At 39.1% G+C, this 21,002-nt stretch overlaps 1 long non-coding RNA gene across 2 annotated transcripts; it reads right to left on the bottom strand.

The window, feature by feature from the left end:
• Positions 1-970: 970 nt before the first annotated feature.
• Positions 971-20,402, bottom strand: LOC106902855. Of its 2 annotated transcripts, none has more exons than XR_001414603.1 (8): positions 20,295-20,402; positions 17,515-17,636; positions 17,262-17,333; positions 15,145-15,210; positions 13,696-13,739; positions 5,171-5,237; positions 4,509-4,697; positions 971-3,541 (listed from the first exon to the last, which is right to left on the bottom strand). It is a non-coding gene; the product is annotated as an uncharacterized LOC106902855 (long non-coding RNA). The 2 variants fall into 2 exon arrangements; XR_001414604.1 differs by having other exon boundaries at positions 17,525-17,636.
• Positions 20,403-21,002: the final 600 nt, after the last annotated feature.

The raw sequence follows: 21,002 nt of genomic DNA, 5'->3' as shown, positions 1-21,002 counted from the left end.
TGCTCTCTACCCCGTGAGGCAGGAGGGGGTTCATACTGCCCAAGTACATTCTTGACCCTGGTGGTTCACGGCCCGACGACACAGCACTGAAACAGAGCAAACACGTGCCAAATGCTTCCGCGGCAGAAGAAAGAATTGTACGGACTACTCTTTAATTTCAATATCCATATTGGTTTCTCCCTGGCTTAGCAAAGCCCTGAGAGAGAGGGGGGCTCCCTGTTGTGTGTGAGCAGGCTGCTGGCAGACCTCACACCGCCTGCGGCAGAGTGGCCCCACGGCTGAAAGGCAAGAGCTTTCCAAATAGCCTCGCTCCTGGTGCTGCAAATAATGGGCTTCTGCTAATAACTTGACTTTGTTCCTAGACAGCTATTATAGTCTAACACCAGTCAATCTTTAGTCTGCTTAAAGAGACATCTGACCAGGCAAATACCGTGGCCTCTGCTCAGCACAAATAAAAAGCTGAGATCAGGTTCATTTCATCCATTTCATTTGGCTGCTCAAAATTTCCCCTTGAAAAGCTGCTTATCGAAACCTGGACCAGTACGCAAAATATCGCAGGCAGAGAAAATAGATAAATGTATTTAACTGGAGCACGTTTGTTTAATGTATAACTCTGTATACATCATATCCATTTGTATATATAATGCGTACTGCATCTGTATATAAATGGCTTAGATGTTCCTACAATCAGAATATAAATCAAGAATTTTTATGATGGATTGTCCTGTGATGCTTGAAAGTCAGCCAGGTAGCTACAGGGAAGTTAAGAATTCTTAAATGAGTAAGATTCTTAATGTAAATGAGAATAACTCATTCACAATGCATTTCTAAGTAAACTACCTATACCTACACACACACACACACATATAAAATGCCAAGAAAAGTACGCACAGACAATCTGTGTAACAAATCACACACACATATAAAATGCCAAGAAAAGTATGCACAGACACAGTCTGTGTAACAAACGAACCTGTTTTCAGATTTTAATAGGAAAAAAATCACACAGAGATAATAATCAGTGAGTGCATAATGCCTGTCATATTCCTTTGAGACCGTTCTTTGTAGGATTTTCAGGCTTATAAACAGTGATTTCTTGAGCAGTGTTTATAAAAAACAGGGAAAAAAACTTTCTGCAAATATTTATGCTAGTGAAAAGAAAAAATGAATCACATCTCGCAAGCTTGATAGTTCCTTAATGCATCATGTGTTCCTTTAAGGAAAACAAACATTCAAAAAGCTATGTTTGCTGCTACAATGGAAAATACTGGTGTCTTCTGAAAATGTGTCCCAGTATTATCTCCCAATCCAGAATGAATTCTAGTCTAATCACAGATCACATTACTGGGTAGCTTACTTTAACTTGCAAGAACTAGCAATCCTTTTTCTATAACACCTCACAATGGAATGCTTACTCTGCGTAGGAATAAAGGATGCACCAGTGGGTTTGAAATGGTATTTTAACAAAAGCCGTGTCTGGATTCTAAGCTGCTGTAACTTTTATAGCATCCACATTAGCAAACAAAACAGTGCTATGACTAATTTTTTGTGTTAGACTCAGTCTTTTTGTTTACACAACTTAACCTGAATAGATGTAGCCTGGATAATGGGGAGCTTGTAGAGGACACACTACAGCAAGGCTTTGCAAGCATTTTCACTGCATGAGAACTTCACTCACTCTTGTCCTAAGTGATTTTCAGCTTCCTTTCCTATTCCTGAAGAGTACCTGCAGGGAAGAAACATATTTTTGACTTTTCTCCAAAGAGGCTGTAGAGACAGGGCTGGTTTTCCCTGTGCTATGGACAGCCACACCTGAGCCAGGCACCATACACTTCGTTTAGAGTTAATGGAGAAAAGCAGGCCCTTCTGGCACACATTTCCTCCCACCCCATAGCAGACAGCCAAACCAGATTGCAGAAACCCCGCTGTGAAGTGTTTACTGCTCCCCATTCATTACAAACGGAATTTAGGGGAGCTAGCTCTTATGTTAATCATCATAAACAACAATTAAGCACGGTGAATCCCTAGCGCTGCTGTCCAGCTTAACCAACCCCGTTACCCATCTTCATTAGGTGCTTGCGAAGGGATAGAAAATTCTGCTCAGCAACATATTCTAAGTGTCTTTTCATGATCTCGGCAGTGAGTAGGAAGGAGAAGGAGCCAGCACCATCTGGGCACCCAGCTCACCACGGAGCTCCACCAGGCGCTCCCCGGGACGCGCTCTGAGAGCCGCTGTTACACAACACGGCACCAACAATATTTTCCTTGCATTAGCGTCTGGGGAGGAATCCAGCAGAAACGATGCACAAAAGGCCCTTTACAAGCACACAGACACGGGCCACTCCAGCAGACCTCGAGAAAACAGCTTGGATTAGTGCCTGAGAGGGGAGGAAAAGGCAAAGCGGCGCGGAGAGCCATTCATCTCCGGCTGGGAACAGACCTAAGGTCGGCCTCAGTTCACACCTGACCAACAAATTATTTGCGTAAAGGCATGTTTACTTCTAGCATACATTCAGCCACTAAAATCTCTTGATGTCGTGCTAAATATTTTGTCTCTGGTACAGCCAGGTCTCAAACTGCATGGAGCCATTTATTGCGTGTTCTTTAATGCTCCTTAATAAACACCACATGTTTAATAGTGCCAGCAATTTTAAATACTATATCGGTGACATTTTCAAAGTGCTCCCCTGCTAGGAAAGACTGTCTGGGAATAGTTAGAGAGCAGTCACCAGGTCCCATCCAGTCAAGCCAACATGAGTCCAGGAGAAGGGGAATCAACACAAACCTTTGTATTAGGTTTGTAACAACATTTGGAAAGTAGGTTTGTCCTGACATGAACTTCCTTCAAAACGCAGAGCTCCTGATCCCACGCAAATTGGCCTTGACATTTAAGCAAACTCAAATTTCAGAAGAGTTTATATGCGACTTGAGTAGACACATCAAAATATTTTTCTCTCCATACATCCTTATTCAAGGCTCGCCAAAAAATTATTTTATGTGGCTGTGGAGCTGTATTTAACTTCACCGAAGTGTATCAGGCAAAGAACTAGGACAGGAAGAACACCTTCCCTTATTTTAGATATATGGCTTCAGCTTGGACCGCAGGACTGCAGTTTTGTCTCTGAGAGCAGAGATTTATGTGGCTGTATGCACTTGAGCATATTCACTCTGTTGACTCTCTGAGGTACACAGCAAGTTTCAGAGCGGATGGGCACAAGCTGTACCTTCGAGTTTAAGGCTCCAAGTGCAATACCATTAGATAATTTTAATTTATGCGGCTTTGGAATTGCCACTTTACACAACCTGCAATACAAATTCCCTCTCAAGTTTTCTTCCCATCACACCTCAGCACTTGGGACACATGGATGCCCTGCACCTGGATAATGCAGATCCAGAATAATCACTGTCATCGTCTCACCGCATCATCACCCCGAGAGACAGGAGTCCGTACTGCAACAATGCTTCGTGCATCTGTCTGTTATGGGCGATATTCAAATTCAACCTGATCTGGGACGTGATTCAGTGAAGAGTGAACTTCTTCCTGGCAGAAGGAAGCAGGAACACATAAGCCAAAGCCATTCCCATCACTTCACCTGCATATCTGATGAGGAAGGTGGCGGGTGCTGAGACAGTGAAGCAAAAAAAATAAAATACAGTATCTTCCCCTGAAGGAAGAGAAATGGAAATGAAGACTGTGATGTTTTTTGCTTTGAATCCACATAAAGGCCTCTGTAATCTCCATAAGCTCCATAACCACTATAGTTGGCAGATAAAATTACTGACAGAAGTCCATGGCTGTGGGACAGATTAGGGTGTGTGCAAGATGCAAGACAGAAGAAGGAATTATCCGCCTTGTTTATTGCTGTCCTTCCCCAGGCATCAAGTAGGACCACAATCCAAACTCAACAGTTCTTTAGTCTGATACTCAGTTTGTCCCTCTTAAATTCCAATTAAAAGATCTATGAATTAAGACTGTTATGTTCTCAGATTTACATCTTGGAAAAGACACTGTGATGCTAGAAATCACCAATGAGCAAAGATAAGCTTTCCCCGCCCCAAATCCCAGCCTAACTGCAGCTGTGAGATATTTTAAATATTGAAATATTTAGAGACTAGACTTTATGGCCTAATTTTCCAGGTACAGGCCCCTTTAATTCTGATTTTAATTAACAAGAGGATACACTGGCAAAAATAATTACTGCTCCTTCTTGATTACAGTGAAGGAAATAGACTTTCTGTAGGCTCAGACCCCAGTCTCATGATTCTTTTATAGCTGAACAGAAGAATCTACAACAGACAGAGGTCATGCTGACTACAGCCCTGAGAACAACACTATTTCTTACTGACTTCTTTTGTCCTCTAAAAAAAATAAATTTAAATCCTTATTCCACCAGCCTAATATTTGATCTGGCCAGAGTAACACTACGGTAGTTGAATAAATGACCCATAAATTTTCAGTAATATACACTTGTTTCATGTTTAAAAGCCCTCATATAAAATTTCATTACCCCATAACTTTTCTGTAGTATGTTGGTTAACGTAAGGAGAGCTCTCGCCAAGTAAAATACAGTTATGTCGTTTTTATTATTCTCCTTCAAGTAATCAGACTTTCAGTCCTGATGTAAGAGGGCATATCTTAATCGCGGTCATTAGGGTTTCTCTTTAGCTCTTGATGTTGAAAGCTAGAAAGATGAAACCTGTTAGATGAAAGAGAATGTCAGTGTTTGATGTATAACCCTCCTTCTCACTCCCATTCCTTGACCGTAAAATTTATATCCATGGAAAATCAGGACATTTTTCTAGCAGTATTATCGAGCTTTTATTCCCCAAGCTTTGCTATACATTTCACCAAAGAAATTATGAGGTTAATTTATATTTACTCTAAATCAATATGTTAATGACTCTACAGTCTTTATGCGTCTAGCAGAATTAATGAGAGAAAAAGAAAATACATCTCTCAACCTTTATATTTTCTGTATGCTAAACATCTATAAAAATTGTTTAAAAGAAACGAAAGACAGAATCTTTTTGGAAGTGTTGGTTAATGTGCATGAAGTGAAGCCAGAAAATCTACTGCATTATTGTTAATACTTAATAACTTACATATATATTTCTCTGGGTGAGAGTTTAGACAAATGCATACAATGATCCAGCAAAACAGAATACAAACCACCAGTCGTCAGTGTCAATGAGGACGCGGCTTCAGTAAACTGTTCCATTTCCTGCATCCTTTTCTCCTGGAGAAGACACAAACATTTATGTTGACAATCAGTTACACAATCACCAAATTGTAAGCTGTCAAATTCACATCTTTCAGGAAGGTACTTGGGCAAAAAGGAGCATAAATCAGCTTTATTATTGATTTGCTATGTATTGCAAATGCCTACAAACATGCACACAATCAGTCGTGTCTCAGCTGCTGATTCAACTAAGCAGGCTCAACACTGCTTCCGATTACATGAACATATCTGACTGTTCTCTTATTCTCTCACCTTCTCTGGCTCACTGGATAATGGTTTAATACAAAGTAGAACAGCTTCAACACACAACCTTCAGACAAAGAACTTTTCATCTCCTTTCTCCAAAGTGGAAGCAGATGTGGGTTCAAATCTCTCTTTCAAATCAGTCAGTCCAAGAAGAAGCTGGACCCCAGGCTTACCATACTTCTGGGAAGTTGTCCAAGTGGAGGGTTAATAGCTATTCTAAGAGGTCTTTCCTTTTCTCCTTATGGAATGAAAAACAAGACTTAAGCTGGAGAACTTATGCAGGACTTTGGCCAAGCTAAAACTTGAATGAATCTATTGGTTTCTGTCCAGACCTTTTAAATGCTTTTAAACAGCACTCACCCGGTCTAAGTTAATTCCCTTGGGTTTGAGGCTACACCTATAATAACAAAATATAATTTAAAGGTGGACCAAGGTTGCTATGATTGTCCATATTGCTAAATTATTAGCTTCTCTAGCACAGCTTTGCCTTATGCCAACTACTAATCTCCCAGGCAATGACCATGCTAGGAAATAGACAAGACCGCACTGGGGAGAGGAAAAAGCCAGATGCAAAATGTGCCATGTCACTTGCCATCAAAGCCCCAACCCTGGCCTGGGCACACTTTTTTACTAGAGCAGGCGTGGCCAGCTTGCCTTTCCTGGGTACTTTACACTATGCCAGGCTGTCTTTGCTCAGCAACAGGTGATCTAGAAGTTCAATCTTGCAAAAGACAAATGTCTGTGGCAAAACAGTTTTTACTTTCTCTGTGTCTACCTTCATTATATATACAATGGGATAAATTTTAATTCTTTTTCCCTTTGTTGGTACAAATAAGCAGACTGTACACTTCAATGTATACCCAGCGTCTGGCAATAGCCCAGTTATATATAGTATATATATTATATATGTACATATAATCATCATGTATATATATGGAGATGCATATATATATATTATGTATACTACAGGTGAAAAATTCATCTCAGGAATCTGGGAATACTTCCATTATCTTGAAACCTTGGAAAGACAAGAGATGTGAACTACGGTTAGCATTTGCCCCAGATGCAAAGAAAGATCCTTGATTAGCGTGTATTTAGGCACAAGAACAAAGAGGTCAAATAACATGATGCTTTTAGGTTGGCCTTTTGAGGGACTGCACATAAAAATGTGTTTGATAGATAAAACGAGTACTATTGATCATGAAAGAAAAAGAAACGAGCCCTTTACATCCAGGGGCATTTGCCAACACTGTTACCTTGGTTTAGAAAAAAGAATATTCACATATGGGGAAAACAGGTTCATTGGGAACATGCCAGGATGAAATTAAAGCAGCAAAAGAGTAGGAAGCTTTCAACAAATCACAAAGTGAGAAAAGGCAGCACCTTCTCATCTGTGTGGTTGCCATCTGGGGAAATTTTTTTATCCTGTTCTTTAAAGCAGCAAAAGATTTTGCAATGCTGACTGAAAAAGCAAACAGACAATAATCACCTTCTTTGCAAAATGCAAGCAGAGCTTCCAGAAGCATTGCCCGGGACCCTCCGTGCTGAGGCAGGTGAAGGTGAGGGACCAGCTTCTGGAGAAGCCAGATATGCTATGGGGCAGCTCTGGGTTTTTTCTGGGACACTGCAATTTGTGTTCCTGATCCATGCCCGAGGCCAAAAAGTGGCACTAGTTTCACAAGTTGTTCTGCATATCACTGTGAAACATTCCTTCTGCTAGTCTAGTCCTAAACCATGAGCTGAATTTTAGCTCCATGCTAAGTGGAAATGAAAATTAATCAATCAGCAGTGAGGTGCCTTTTTTTTTTTTTTTAAGTTTTAAACACTCTATTGTGAGCTTTCTTACAAGCAGATCTAAAATAGAGCAAATCAAATTTAGTTTTTGTGGGGGAAAAAAGAACAGCAGGTTTCCTTTTTACTTCCTCGGCAGTAAAACACATAGAAAATTAACTGTACATTTATAATACAAAGCAGCAAAACGCCAGAAAGTAAGACTGACAGAAAGAATGCCTCTAGAAAGATGACTCAGTTACTTGACTTCCTGAACAAAGCAGAATTTTATTCAAGTTTCTGCTCCAATCTGGGCATACCAGGGCAGGTCACCCATGTACCCCAAAAAGCGCTGTATCCCGAAAGCCAGTGCCTCCTCCTTGGGTAATGCCTTTTCCTGCTAACTATGCAGCTGAAATCCTGGCTACCTTGAAGCCTGTGGCAATCCTTTTACTGAAACAGAATAATGGTATAGTGTTATTAGACATATAAACTGCTATTACATTAGGCTTATGAAAGGAGACGTAGGGTGTTTAGCAATTTTGAAAACTGTACCTTTTATTTAGGTGCTAAGTATCATACAGTCTCCTTAGCATAATTATTTTTCATCTCTTCTGCTATTTCCTAACTCTGTTTTCCTTTAGTTACTGAAAAACAGTTTGCCTGTTTTCAGTATTGTGATGTCCAGAATTGAAAACAGGGTCCTTCTGGTCCCAAAAAGTCACATAAAAAGGAAGCGTATCTTCTAAATCCAAGTTTAAATATCCTCATGTCTTACTACTGGAGACACATAAAAAGATCTTTTCTCCGATAATTCACCGTCCACTCCTTTTTTGGGGGGGATAGGGGGAGCTGGACAGTTTTATGGTTAAAATTCATATCAGGACTAAAGTAAAACAACTTCTTTTCCTGATGTGCTGGAGGGGACTTTTATGTGCTTCAATCTGGAAGGAGTACCATGGCTTCACTTGATGAATGCCGCTTGGAACAGCTTGTCCGGTTTAAGCCAGGAAATTGTTTCTTTTAAGAATGCTCTGCTCTCTGAAGAATACATCTACGCCTGTGACAGTCTCTCAGCTGTAAAAATCTATAGAATAATGCCATTGTGTTATAACACAATGTATTATGAAGATAAGTTCTCGGCTGTTTTGGAGTTGCACAAGTACTGAGATGAGAATCATTACAGAAATCTAATCATAAAGTAACTAAACTTGCTACTCTGCCATTCCGTGTTGAGTGTAAAAGATGTCCCTACCACCGAGTTTTGCATTGTTTGGACTATTTCTTTTTCCTCTTGCATTAGACGGTGTGGAATCAACTCTTTGCTAACTTCTGCAGGTATTCTGAATTTTCCTGTTTGACTTATTTCTCCATCTCTTTCAAATTTAACATTATCTGCAAAAATCATTAATGTTGCAGGCTTCCTTTTTAATGGTAAAAATGCAGGATAGAAATAAATGTCTTTGAAGGGAAATGCATAAAATAACAGCTTTCAGTGAAAAAAAATTGAATTTTTTTGCAATATATCACTGACCAGAATTATTTGTAGTTCTGCGTAGGAATACTGGATATACATAAACTGTTGATAGGAACACCACAGTCAGGCAGATTGCACATGCCCATCTCTTACCTGGCAAGACCTGATTCAGTGGATTGAAGCCAAAGATAAACCTAATCTAGCACATCTTTGCTGACATTCATTGAAATTCTGGCGTCATACATTAACCATCTGCTGAAATGATTTCATGACATAAGAATATCCAAAGCTTCTAAGGAGTAATACATTAAATTTATCAGCACATATGTTCAAAGAATTTAAGGCCAGAAACTTTGTAAATATTGAAAGCACATTTACTTAGTGACTCCAATGTCATTTATCATAGCTGGGTCTTCTTTCAAAGTGTATGATTCTCAAATGCCAAACTAAGCAGTGCAAATCACATTTATTTTGGAGTGGACTTCGAATGGCCTCTGTCTTGTGCCACAAATTGGTAAGGCAAAACTAAGAGCACAAAACAAAATCAGTTTGAAACACCCATTTGAAACTGTACATATGACCCCAAAATAGATTTCCGATTCATTAAGTTTATTACTCGTGTATAACTGGTGTTGTCCCCTGACTTCACAATGTAAGACACAAGGAAACAAAACCAATTTTATCTCTTGAAGTAAATTAGAGACAAAGATTATTTTACTTCTATTTCCACAGGACTATCCTACCTGCCAAACAGTATTTGCCCAGCACTGACTTTTTTTTCTCCTGTTGTTAAATGGGTAAATGTAATATAGTAACTGGGCTCATTTTGTAATAAAACAGTCCAAAAATGTAAACTAGAATCTCTTCACAAAGCTGTACTGATCTTTGTGGACTGTGGGTGTACTTGACCTTTCTAGATATTTCTAACATCCTCTCATGTTCCTCTACAGAATTAGCACTGAAGCAATTCTAGATACAGTATGACATGATGGCAATTAAATAGGATCAAACATTCAAAAAGTAATAGTGGACATGGATACCATGATAGCCCTCTGTGCTGTCTAATAAGCAGTGTAGAGAAAATAGAGGAAGAGTCTGAGGGAAAAATAGCGTGTTCCGACTCTGACACTGCTGCTCTTGTTCTCTGCTTGATACCCTTTCTTTTTTGTAAGTACCAGATAATCAATGCTTCAGGTCAAAAAAAAATGTTACTTTTAATTATTTTCACAGCTATTTCAATTACGATCAAACAGAACAGAAGTGAGTTTAATTGCCTTAATGCTTCGAGTTTTAGAAGATTAGCTCTAGAAGCATCTAAATGCACATCCTCCCCTGCTTTCTCCTCGCTCCCTGGGAAGAGGGAGTTATTCTCCAGCCTCCCCCAGCAATAAATTAAAGTATCCCCCTACTGGCACAAGATTGCTTCCTTGCCATGCTGCTCCAGAAAGAGAGTAAGCAGGTGCAGATATAACCTTCAATTAAGCGTATTATAGAGCACCACCTGTGTGTACCTTGGAGATGATGTTCAGCAATCAGACAGCATGATGCCTTAGCTCAGACTGACCACCTGTAGGCTCAGAGGAGCAACGTTATCCAAAAAGTGCACTTACCCACCCTTAAGGATTTTCCTCCTTTCCACACTGGGCAGAAAGCTGAGAACCTACACATTTCCTCCAATCACCTGAAACCTCTTTTGAGACATTCAGAATATATCATACTTGGTTTCTCAAAAACATTATCATAAAGATGTCTGAGCTAAAATGAATCATCCTTTTACAAAAAAAAGTAAAAGAAATCAAGGAGCTGATTTCAGAAATCAAGTGATATGGGGTTATTTTGATAAATCATGAAAAGATGTAAACATTTTTCAAGCTGGAAAAGGTTGTTTTTCCAAGAATTTGCCACAGTTTTGATGAACTGACACTTTATGATGGCAGAATGAGAAGTTCAAAGAGCATTTTCAAATATCCCTGGTAGAAGGATCTCATCCTACCTCTCAGTTGCCAAATATACAATTTAGGCAACTTTCTACTTCTGATTCTCATATGGTGTTTAAAACCAAACTTTGTGTTGCTTAAACTTCACCTATCACTTCTAACACAAAACTACATTAATTCCTAAATTGGGCACTGATGGAAAAATCTCTTTATCTAATGTGTAATTGATAGCACAGTGTAGCAAGGGTCTCCGTTTCATTTTGATTATGCGCCCCCAACTTCGCGCTGTTTCTAAATAAAATGGCAATTCTCCAGAGAAGTGTCATAGCTTAATTGTCACTTTTCTCTTGAACTGTGATAAATATAGAGTAATGTAATTAATGCAGCAGCAAGAAAAGTGCTGCTCCTCGAGGAGAAGAATTCATAAGTTCCCTTGTGTTGTCCTAGCAACTTTGCAGAGTTGACATAGATTCCTCTCTTTGAAGGAGGAGTAGGTACATGTCAGTTCTGAAACACTGGTGTTAACTGCCATCAAATTACCTTTAGCACTGAATAGAATAAAATACTGTTTTTGCGATATGACTTTAAAAAAAAAAGTCTTGCATGCTAAAATAGGTAAGCAAGCATATGAAATTAGTCCCACTCAAAGTTCACCGAAGTCAACAGAAACAGGCTTGTCCACATCAATTAATTTTAGCTAAAAGAACAGACCTTTAAAGGTATGTAGACAGCCAAATCCCTTCATAATCCCCTCAATATACAAGAGAATTAAGTATCAACATACTTCAAAAACTTTGGTCCTGCATCACTAATGGGAAAATAAACATCATGCTTACTGGCATACAAAAATGTCTGTGTGTTTCTGGAGATCATACAGTAACCCAGAAGACAAAGTAAAACGTGCAGTGGTATTGCATACCACTGACTTTGACCATTCCTCCTTCTCTGCTGTGGATTCTTAGGGTTGGGCTGCTATGGGTTGTTTGTCTTGGACAACACTATTTACTGATGTGAGCATCTCCTGGCATTCAAAGTACACAGCACACCACTGTCAGAGCATTCTTCTTGTTTTGGTGGACAAGTTCTTGTTCCTCCTGCTGGGAAGCCCCCAGGAAAAGTTTTAGACAGACAAATTTTGTGTTAACATCAAATGAAGCCTGTGGTTTTGTACTCTCTACGTAGTTTCATTTTCCCTTCCCAGATCTGCAAGAGCTCCCTGTTCATCTTGCCAGCACATGCTTCAGCCATGCTATTCCTTTGCTTTTTCTAGTATTTTGTTTATTTTAAGGATTTCCCTTTGGTGCTTTTTTTTTTTTTCCTTGAAAAGGCACCAAATCTCTTGGCTTAGACAATTCCTCCTCCACCTGTGTGACAGCTGCAGCTTGAATCCAGCATTCTCTGGGGACAGCCCATTCTTCCTCAGTTCCAAGCTGCCTCTCACCCACCTCCGACAATGCCTCAGAAGGGCTCAGATTTGAATTTCTCCCTGCTGTCTCTTTGGTTCTCAGTGGTAAGCTGTTGATTTTCACTGCCCCTTTCTGGTTAAAGTAGATTCAGTTTTATTTTCTGCCAATACAAAGATAGAAGTTGCTGCTCTTACCAGATGCTCAATCTATCCCCAAATCAAGGGCAAATTGTTCTGAATTTCAATTATATGCAGGTTGATTTAACTTTGAAGGGGCACTAAAATACTGGCAAAAATAATAATTATATCATTCTCCTGCTCCACGTGTTGTCACCTTGCTCTTACTGCTCATTTGCTATAAACTGTATTTAATATTCTTTAGTTACACAAGACAAACAAATTTAATTTAGAGGAGGAGATACTTCGGTTAAACTGGTATTAAGCAGCACGTTAAGTACTAACAGTTATTTGGTTCTTTTTTTCCATTGAAAACAGTATTAAAATAAAAAAGGTCTCCTATGACAAATAATTTCTGCAGATAAGCCTTTTTCAATGATAAAAATATTTTGATGACTTGTTCAAAATTTTTTGTCCACATCAATGATATGCTATAGCTACCCAAGGAGATATCTGCCTCTGCTGTATATTTTTAACAAATCCAGAACATTGCTAATTGGTTCACATACCTTCAAGAAAGGCAAGTAAGACAGTCAGCATGATTACAATTAGTCTAATGTGGGCAAATTCTCAATTAAATCCTGTATCAGTCTATCAATTAAAAAATAAGTGTTGGAATATAATTACAGCCAGTGATGATGATTTTACAGAAAGCAGATCTTATTGACCTAGTATTATTTAATTGTTGGATGAGGTCACAATCTTCATTAAAAAGGTAACTGTGAGGATATATTTAGACTTTTATTAGGCATTTGACTTATGCATAACTGTATGATAATCTGATCTAAAAATTAACACTATACATTATTAATAAAGCACACATTAAGTGAATTAAAAAATGGCCCACGAATCTCTAGAAATAGTCACAAAAGGGAAAACACTGTGGAACCGAAGTAATTTTTAATATGATTCCTCAGGGTAGGCACTGGACTTCAGAATACATAACATTTTCATGAATGATTTTGAAATAAGGTTAGTGCAATCTTAAAATAATTACAGCCAAGAAAAAAAAAAGCAAAATGAAACAGTTATATAGAATGATCTGAAGTAATTCAGCATGTAAGACAATTAAGCCCACAAAGTATTTTATTAAAATCACATTCACATTATACATCTAGAAAGAAAAGTGCAAATCACACCTACAAAATGGAGGGTGCACTGGCAAAGCAATGACTTAAAATGAATCTAGAGTTAAAATGGAAAAACAAATGATAAACAAAATTATTTCGTCATTATAGTCTCTGAGTGCTACAAAGACACAAGAAAGGCTAATACGTTCCTTCAGTATATGAACCTAAGAAAACCAAGATTTTACTTCAGTGTATTTATTGATGGCACTAACATGGAAATACTGCTTCCAATTTTGGTGTCCACATTTGGAAAATCATGGCACAAAGCTGAAGAGACACAAACATGAGAGAATTAAAAGCTTATATTGCCTACCTTCTCAAGAAGAGCCCTATGAGGATGCTGAGTCAGAGCAAGATCTGTAATCAAGCAGAGGCAAATGAAGAAGCAGGAGTAGATAGGTCAAGTCGAACAAATTCAAATTGGAAACAAAACTAAGCTTCAACTGCAGGAGTGATTAAGCACCAAGACCTTCAAATCAAGACAGAGTACATCTTTGGAAGAAAGTCACAGACCTTTTACAACCCTTACTCTACCAATCTATTATAGCTTAATGAAGAAGCAATCAAAGGTAATAGGGATCCAGCTTGAAGCTCACTGCCATCTGAAGACTTTTCCCATTGAGCTAAGGACCACAAAAAAAGAAAGACTGTGACATTTATGAAGTTTTTAAATCTTTAAAGTAACACTTGAAACTGAAACAGAAGGTTCACTTTCTTCAGCTCAGCCCATTCTTTTCTCTGGTTTGGGGCATTTATTTGCAAGGAGCGTTAAGCAAAGACGACAGTCATGCCACAGCATAAAAGACACACAGCCTCTACTCTGTGTGTGCCAGAAATAGACATATTAGGCCAGATTCTCTATTAACATAAAACATTGTAGGCACATTGTTTTGGCTCAGTTGCACAGGAAAAAATGCAATTCCCAAAATCAGGGTTTTGTCAGACATGACTTTCACATGACCTAGAAAAAGCATTAACATATTCCTCAAATAGCTGCAAGATGCCACAAAAAGATTTTGTGATGCTGTTCAAGTGGCCTGGATAAGGCTTTCCAGGTAAGTGTGAAAGAAGCCATAAGAAATTTTAAAGTGTGCATAAGATCTATTAATTCAAATAATCCAACTCAGCTAACAATCGCTCCTTGCCTCCATAAGGCCCAGATTACATCAGAAACACCCCACATCTGATGTTCAACTTGCATGTTAAAAAGTAAAATCTATTCCAGTTTGGGCTACTCAATTGTTGTAGCAGTCTGCTAATTCTAAGGAAGGATCTAATTAGGATCACTGTAAAGAGCCTGTGAAGGCAAAAATCCAGTCTCTCCCTTCAAAAGATAACATTTCCTAGACCTACCTGTGTTAGGAGAAATCAACCAAAACTCACATATCTTGTCACTAAACTGTAACTCCAACAGTCTTGGTCTATTAGAAATGAGTCACTGAAAAATCCAAAGAGCAATACGTGGGCTTGGGGGAAGAAAAGAACCACAAGAAATTATTATTCATGGTACTAAATCGCTCAGTTGAGGATCCACGCAAGGAGACGAGAGCAAACCCTTGCCAAGAAAGCCATCCATTGCGAATGCAGGATGGGGTGGGGGTACCCAGTCTGGCTTCCCTGACTCCCTCACCGTCATGAGTTTTGATAAATGACAGACAGCAGCCTCAGAGTCACTGCGCCAGCACCCTCAGGTGAATTCCAACCGCCCCCTCCACACCCTCCCCCCCAAGATTTTAAGAAAATCAGCCTTTCTATTGCTCACCTCTGTTGGTTGCCATCTCCTTCCCAAACCGCAGCAGCACATGCAGAAGTCAGGGAGAAAGCTTGCCTATGAATAGTGAAGAAAAAACAGTTTTGAGAATTTCAGCTTTCTCCTCGTTGTCTGTCACTAGCCTCTTGTTCGCCAACAGGCACATTTTTTCCTAAATTTCTTTTAGTAGCTAGCACATTTTTGGAATCCATTCTTACGATCTTTAATGTTCCCTGCTAGTTTCAGCTGCAGCTGGGCTTTGTCATTTCTAATTTTGTCTCTAAGTACCCAAGCAATGCTTTTACATTCTTCCTTTGTTTTTTTTTTTACTGCTGTCCACCTTTTCCTAAATTAACTTCTGGAGAAACCTTTATTCACCCCAATGATCCAGCCTCCCGTGTCATCAGGGTAAAAATTAAATGCATACGTACATAAAGGACGTTGAAACAGTGTGGTGGTGAGCATGAATATGATATGAATATACAGACAGACATGAATACACAGATGATAAAACAGCCTTCGCTGTTTATTTAAATAGCCCTTTGAAGTCACCGTTACACATCGCTACGAGGTTAGCTGCAGGAGCACACAACTTTGCACAGAATCCAAATTAGGAAAAAGTATGATTGCCAGACTCATTGAAACCCTTGTCCATCTGCTTCAGTATCCTCCATCTCACAAGGGGTAACAGATGTTTCAAAGTAAGACAACCCCATTAAGGGCAACTATAGGACAACATGATCTTTGAGAAATCAGTTTCCTCCACTTAGATATATAAAGGCTGTCTTATGTCCTGAAGCGTGCAGTTTTATGTCCTTTTTCCTTCATAAAGTCTTTTTTATTTTAATTTCCTCTAATATATCAGGAGATTTTCTTATTATCTACTACCCTTTTTTGATCCTATTAAGCTTCTGGCTGCAATGATATCAAGAGACAGTAGGGTTCAGAGGTTAATTGTGCCTTGTATTTGAAAAGTACTTCCTTTTTTCCATTTTAACTGTGTTCATTTTTAAATAATGCTAAAATAGAAACTGCAAAAAAAAATTAATCTATAGCTCCATTTAAAATAAAAATGAAAGAAAAGAGAGTGTTAAATTATGGCACTCAAATAATTCTTTCCTGTAAGCCTTGGGGAAAACTTGATGGCACTGAGAAGTTAATGTAAATTGCCACTGTTAAGGTTAGATTAGAAAAAAAAATATTAAAAAATAACTCTTTTAATCAGCCCCTCAGCTGGTGTGAATCAGTTTAGTTCTTTGGGAGTTATTGAGCTTCTTGTGATTTATATCACCTGAATATCATGCCCTTTGATCTTTAAATACCTAATAATTTTTTTATGGATCTCCTGCGGCCTTCTGTTAATGTATGTGCATCCTTAAGTCACGGCGTACAGAACCAGACCTTCTACTCCACCTTCGGTCTCACCTCCTGCTTCCTATGAATTATCTTCCTGATCATATACCCCAGAATTAGATTTATCCCTCTTTTGCAGCAAACACCATCGGTCTCTATTCAGTTTGTGACCCATCATTATATCATCACCCAGTCAGTAACTCCCCATGTTGTATTAATAACCCCCCCTCCCTGCTGACAAACACACATCTTTCCCCATGTATTTAGCACTTGAACTTACTGGATTTCATCTCACTGATTTCAAATCGCTTATGCAATTAATCAAGATAATTTGAAATTATAATTGTGCCTCTCCCTTTCATTCTTCCTCCAGGAACTGCCTCCTGCCAGCCAGGGAATGTCCCTTCTAGCTACAAACTCACTTCTGCATCAGAATAATTTCATTCAAGGAATGTAACAAATAGCACAACACTGGCCCATTATACAGCCACTCTGGGACTTGCTATACCAAAGCTCAAAAGAGTTTAAGATTTTGCTTCCTCTTTGATAATATACATACCACTGCACTGAGCATTTAAGACCTACCTACAGAATTTGTTTTGGTACTGAACATGTACTAATCCATCTTCTGTATTCACACACGCAGTGATTCTATCCATTTCGTGAAAAAGCACACATGTAACTGAAGTCATTCACCCATTTTCGCTCATCCCTACCTTTAATTATTCATTCTTGTTATTAATACAGTTGTCAAAATTCACATTAAAAACCCTTACCTTCTCCATTTTAAGCACTCATTTACCACCATCCACTCCAAAATGCTCACAGTATCTTCCATGAGGCATAGTCTGAAAATGTAATAAGCATAACTTTTATTCCATCATTCACATTTTATAAAAAATTACAGATTAGGATTCTAAAACTAGCACTTTGTGCACAAGGACTTTTAATGCAACCTTCAGGCCTAATGTGTCTCTAGAGGTTGTATTTCAACCAGCTAGGAACAAACTTTATGCTATTTTCACCTACCTGGGCTTACCTCATGTAGATGAGTCTAAGCGTAAGTATCTTGTGCTGTTTGAGATATCCTAGGACAGGTGGTACGTTTACACAAGATATGACAAAACTCCCCTGGGTCACAAGCTGGAGACCTGGTGAGGTACCAGGAGATGAGATGAGTCAACCATATCTCAAATGGCACTTCATGTTTAGGCAACTGAAATGTTCTCTATATATTTCCCTGTCTTATTATAAATACATCATGTAATGTGTCAGCGCCTGCTTATGTATAAGCCTGGATTCTTCTTAAGGATGCTTCCATATGGAGAAAGACTATATTGCAGCTATATTCTTCTTTTCTGAAAGAAACAGTTTTATGCCTCCCATCTACATTTGCTTTTGACAGTTAATGAGTCAAAGGAGAATTATTCAAAGCTGCTTGACTTATGCTAAAAAAAGTCTGAAATAAAAGAACTGAGCACACACCGATCTCATCTCTGCCTGCACACCTTCCACTTGCTAAGGGAAAACGCTGAAAGGGTTGACATACTCAGTAATAAAAATTTCAGTCTATTTTCAGTGTCAGCCAGCCAGTAACCACAACTACTCCTGCGGATGTATACTGTGCGATGTAGGCAGTAATTATTTCTTTCAGAAAGATCCAAGGAATACAAGTGCAATCCTGCTTTTCATCCTCTTTAAAATAGCCTTTGGTTGTGCTCACCTACTGGGATCTATCTTATTTCCCTTTCTCTTCAACACCCACTTGGAGGAGGAAACATAGCCTATAGGTTTCTCTGTCCAGCACATACAGCTGATGCCCTGTTTTACTCTCCACAAATGTAGACATAGCTATCTGCAAAATATCACAAAGCTTGGCAGAAATTAGTTCCTGTGCAAAGAGCAGCAAACTCATCCTGACCTACAGAAGGTCTAACAATGATCCACAGAAGAAAGTACTTCAAAGAACTACCTGGGGCATAACCTGTTTCTTTCATCAGAAACATCAGACTCCTATTCATCAAAACGGTGTGAAGCTGCCAGATTCTGTTCCATCGCTGATTAAACATTAACTATCATCATTTGTGGAGGAAACACACATAAAAAGCCATTTCCCATTAAGTGCACGCATTTAAGAATAGTATTTCCAGCCAAAGCTGATTGCCTGTTGACAAAATTACAAAATATGTCTGGATTTTACAAAATTAAGCCCTAATCTACTGAAGTGCAGAGGTGGAGTGCTGTGATTGATGAGTAATGGCAGCAAAGGGACATGAACCCGCATCAAGGCTTGATCCTGCATCTCAAAAAAGTTAAAAGAAAATAGCTCATTGCCTTTGCAGGTCCCTTAATAAAGAGTCCTTCTTCTGGACTCAGAGGAGAAAAAAAAAAGGTGATTTTCCCTTTTTCGATAACACCAAAATCTGGCTGTAAATGAGGCATGGGAGCAGCAGGGCTTCCCATCCAGCTGCAGAGGTACCTCCACCTTTGTGGTCAAAGTGATGACCCTAGGGCAGATTCCAACCATGATGCACTGAAGTATGGCTCCACAGACCTGTCTCCCTGTTGACAGTGATGTGATACATCAGCACTGGAACTTTCTTTCATGACCATCAAATGCCATTTTACTGGGCTAAAGTATTTCTTTTTATTATTAAAGTTAGAATTCCTCTACCCAGAAGTCAATCTTTGGCTAAACTGCTGGCTATAGATGTTCCTTCTCCAGTTGCCCAGGAGAGCACTGCTGCTTCTTGGTTGGCTGTTCTTATGGTAGACAACATCAACATCACCCATTTTCTCTCACTCTCATCATCCCATTAATGCTTCCTAATCTCTTTATGAACCTTTCAAAAGTCCTAGATGATGCAGCATCATCAAAGAAATAAACAAATGATGGCAGTACAAACTGAAAGAACTCCCTATATATATCCAAAGAATAAATATTTTCTGAGGGAAGCATCAATGTTTAAACAGAGGGAGTGTTTCAGTGACTGAGACACCATGCAAATCAGCTTCGCAAGCTCTGTGTCAGATGCAAATTGACGTTAAATACCTGGTGGCAAAGAGTAAGAAAGATGACAAGCTCCCTATTGCGGTAAGTTAAGCTACCAGTAATTACATGCCTGAGACACTTTAACGAGGTAACTTGGGCTGTGCTCAGCCAGCATCTTGCTGATTGCCCTTTCTTGCAGAACATCTGTAAGCAAAATGGCACCTCTGCTAGTTTTGCTGCAACACTAGGAGTTTAGTGGTTAGCTGCTCACTTTTAGACTGCTGTTTTGAGGGCATGAAGTTCATAAATATCTTTAAACACCTTTCCCTATGGCAATGGTCATTTTACCTCCAAAAGTCGACTGAGGGAAAAAAAAAAGAAAGAGTTCACAAAGGCTGTACCATAAAGACACTTCTTCACATATGGACTCCTAGGAGACACGAATTTGTACCACTGTGTGGCATTTTCCTGGTTCTGACCACTGCAGGTACAGAGATTCCAAGAAATCTTTGAAAAGGAAAGATTGTGACATCTCTCTCTATTTATCAGGAGCTACCAGGACAATTCAGGACCTTCCAGAAAAGCAAAGCAGGCAAAAACTGCCCTTCTTTTATCTACCTACTGCAAGACTTGGAAAACCTCAGGAATTTTTAGAAAAGAATGTAATGTTTCAGAAGAAAAAAAAAGAAAAGGTGCAACGTTACTTAAATACCCTGCTTCTTAGTAATAATTTGCATTTCAGCTTGCCAAGAAATGACTTGAAATAATCTAGCCTCTTTCATCTAATCAGGGCAATTATCAAAATAACACCACTTACTTGTAACATACTTCAGTTACTTCACTGAGGCAGATAGATTTACACGGAAGGAAGATCCTAGAAAGAAGTAAACGCACGTTATCTTTTCAAGGGAAAAATAGAGGAATACTCTGGAAGAACGATGCAGGAGCCAGTTGCCTACAACGACTAATGCCCAGCCACCAGCCCGCTGTCCCCAGGGCTGAAGAAGCATCCCCAGGACCCGCTGAACTAGGGCCAGGCAGCGGTGGTGGGAGCTGCCTCAGCTGCCTTTTCACTTTCCCCACCTGCTGGCCATGGGGGAAAGCTGAACGGCAGCAATATATTCTAATTTTAAAGCATCCGACTCAAGCGATTCTGCCCTCACATCGAGGTGCTTCCACAGGTCATTAAGGAAGTTTCTCTACATTTTTTTTTTTTTACTGTTAAAAGTGAGATCAGCATCTTTGATGAGACACCCCAGCAAAAAAAGCAATGAAAGAAGGAGCAAAAAGTGTCTGATTTTTACAGTTTTTCAAAAAACGAAAGACATTCCCCATCTGCTTAAATTCCAAGTACATGAAAGAATACGACCACTGGGCTGAACTCAATGGAAATGGTCAATACTTATGCTTAGAGTATCATCAGACCATCGCTAACAGGTGATGTACTCACTATGGGATTTGTGTCTCTGAAAACGATCTGACAAAACAAACATTAAATAAAAGACACACAAAAAAAAAAAAAAAA

This window comes from Calidris pugnax, unplaced genomic scaffold (genome assembly GCF_001431845.1).
Source record: "Calidris pugnax isolate Ruff unplaced genomic scaffold, ASM143184v1 scaffold14, whole genome shotgun sequence".
In the NCBI taxonomy this organism is placed as follows: domain Eukaryota; kingdom Metazoa; phylum Chordata; class Aves; order Charadriiformes; family Scolopacidae; genus Calidris; species Calidris pugnax.
The sequence above is the reverse complement of the archived record's forward strand: the minus strand, read 5'-3'. Positions and strand labels throughout refer to the sequence as shown.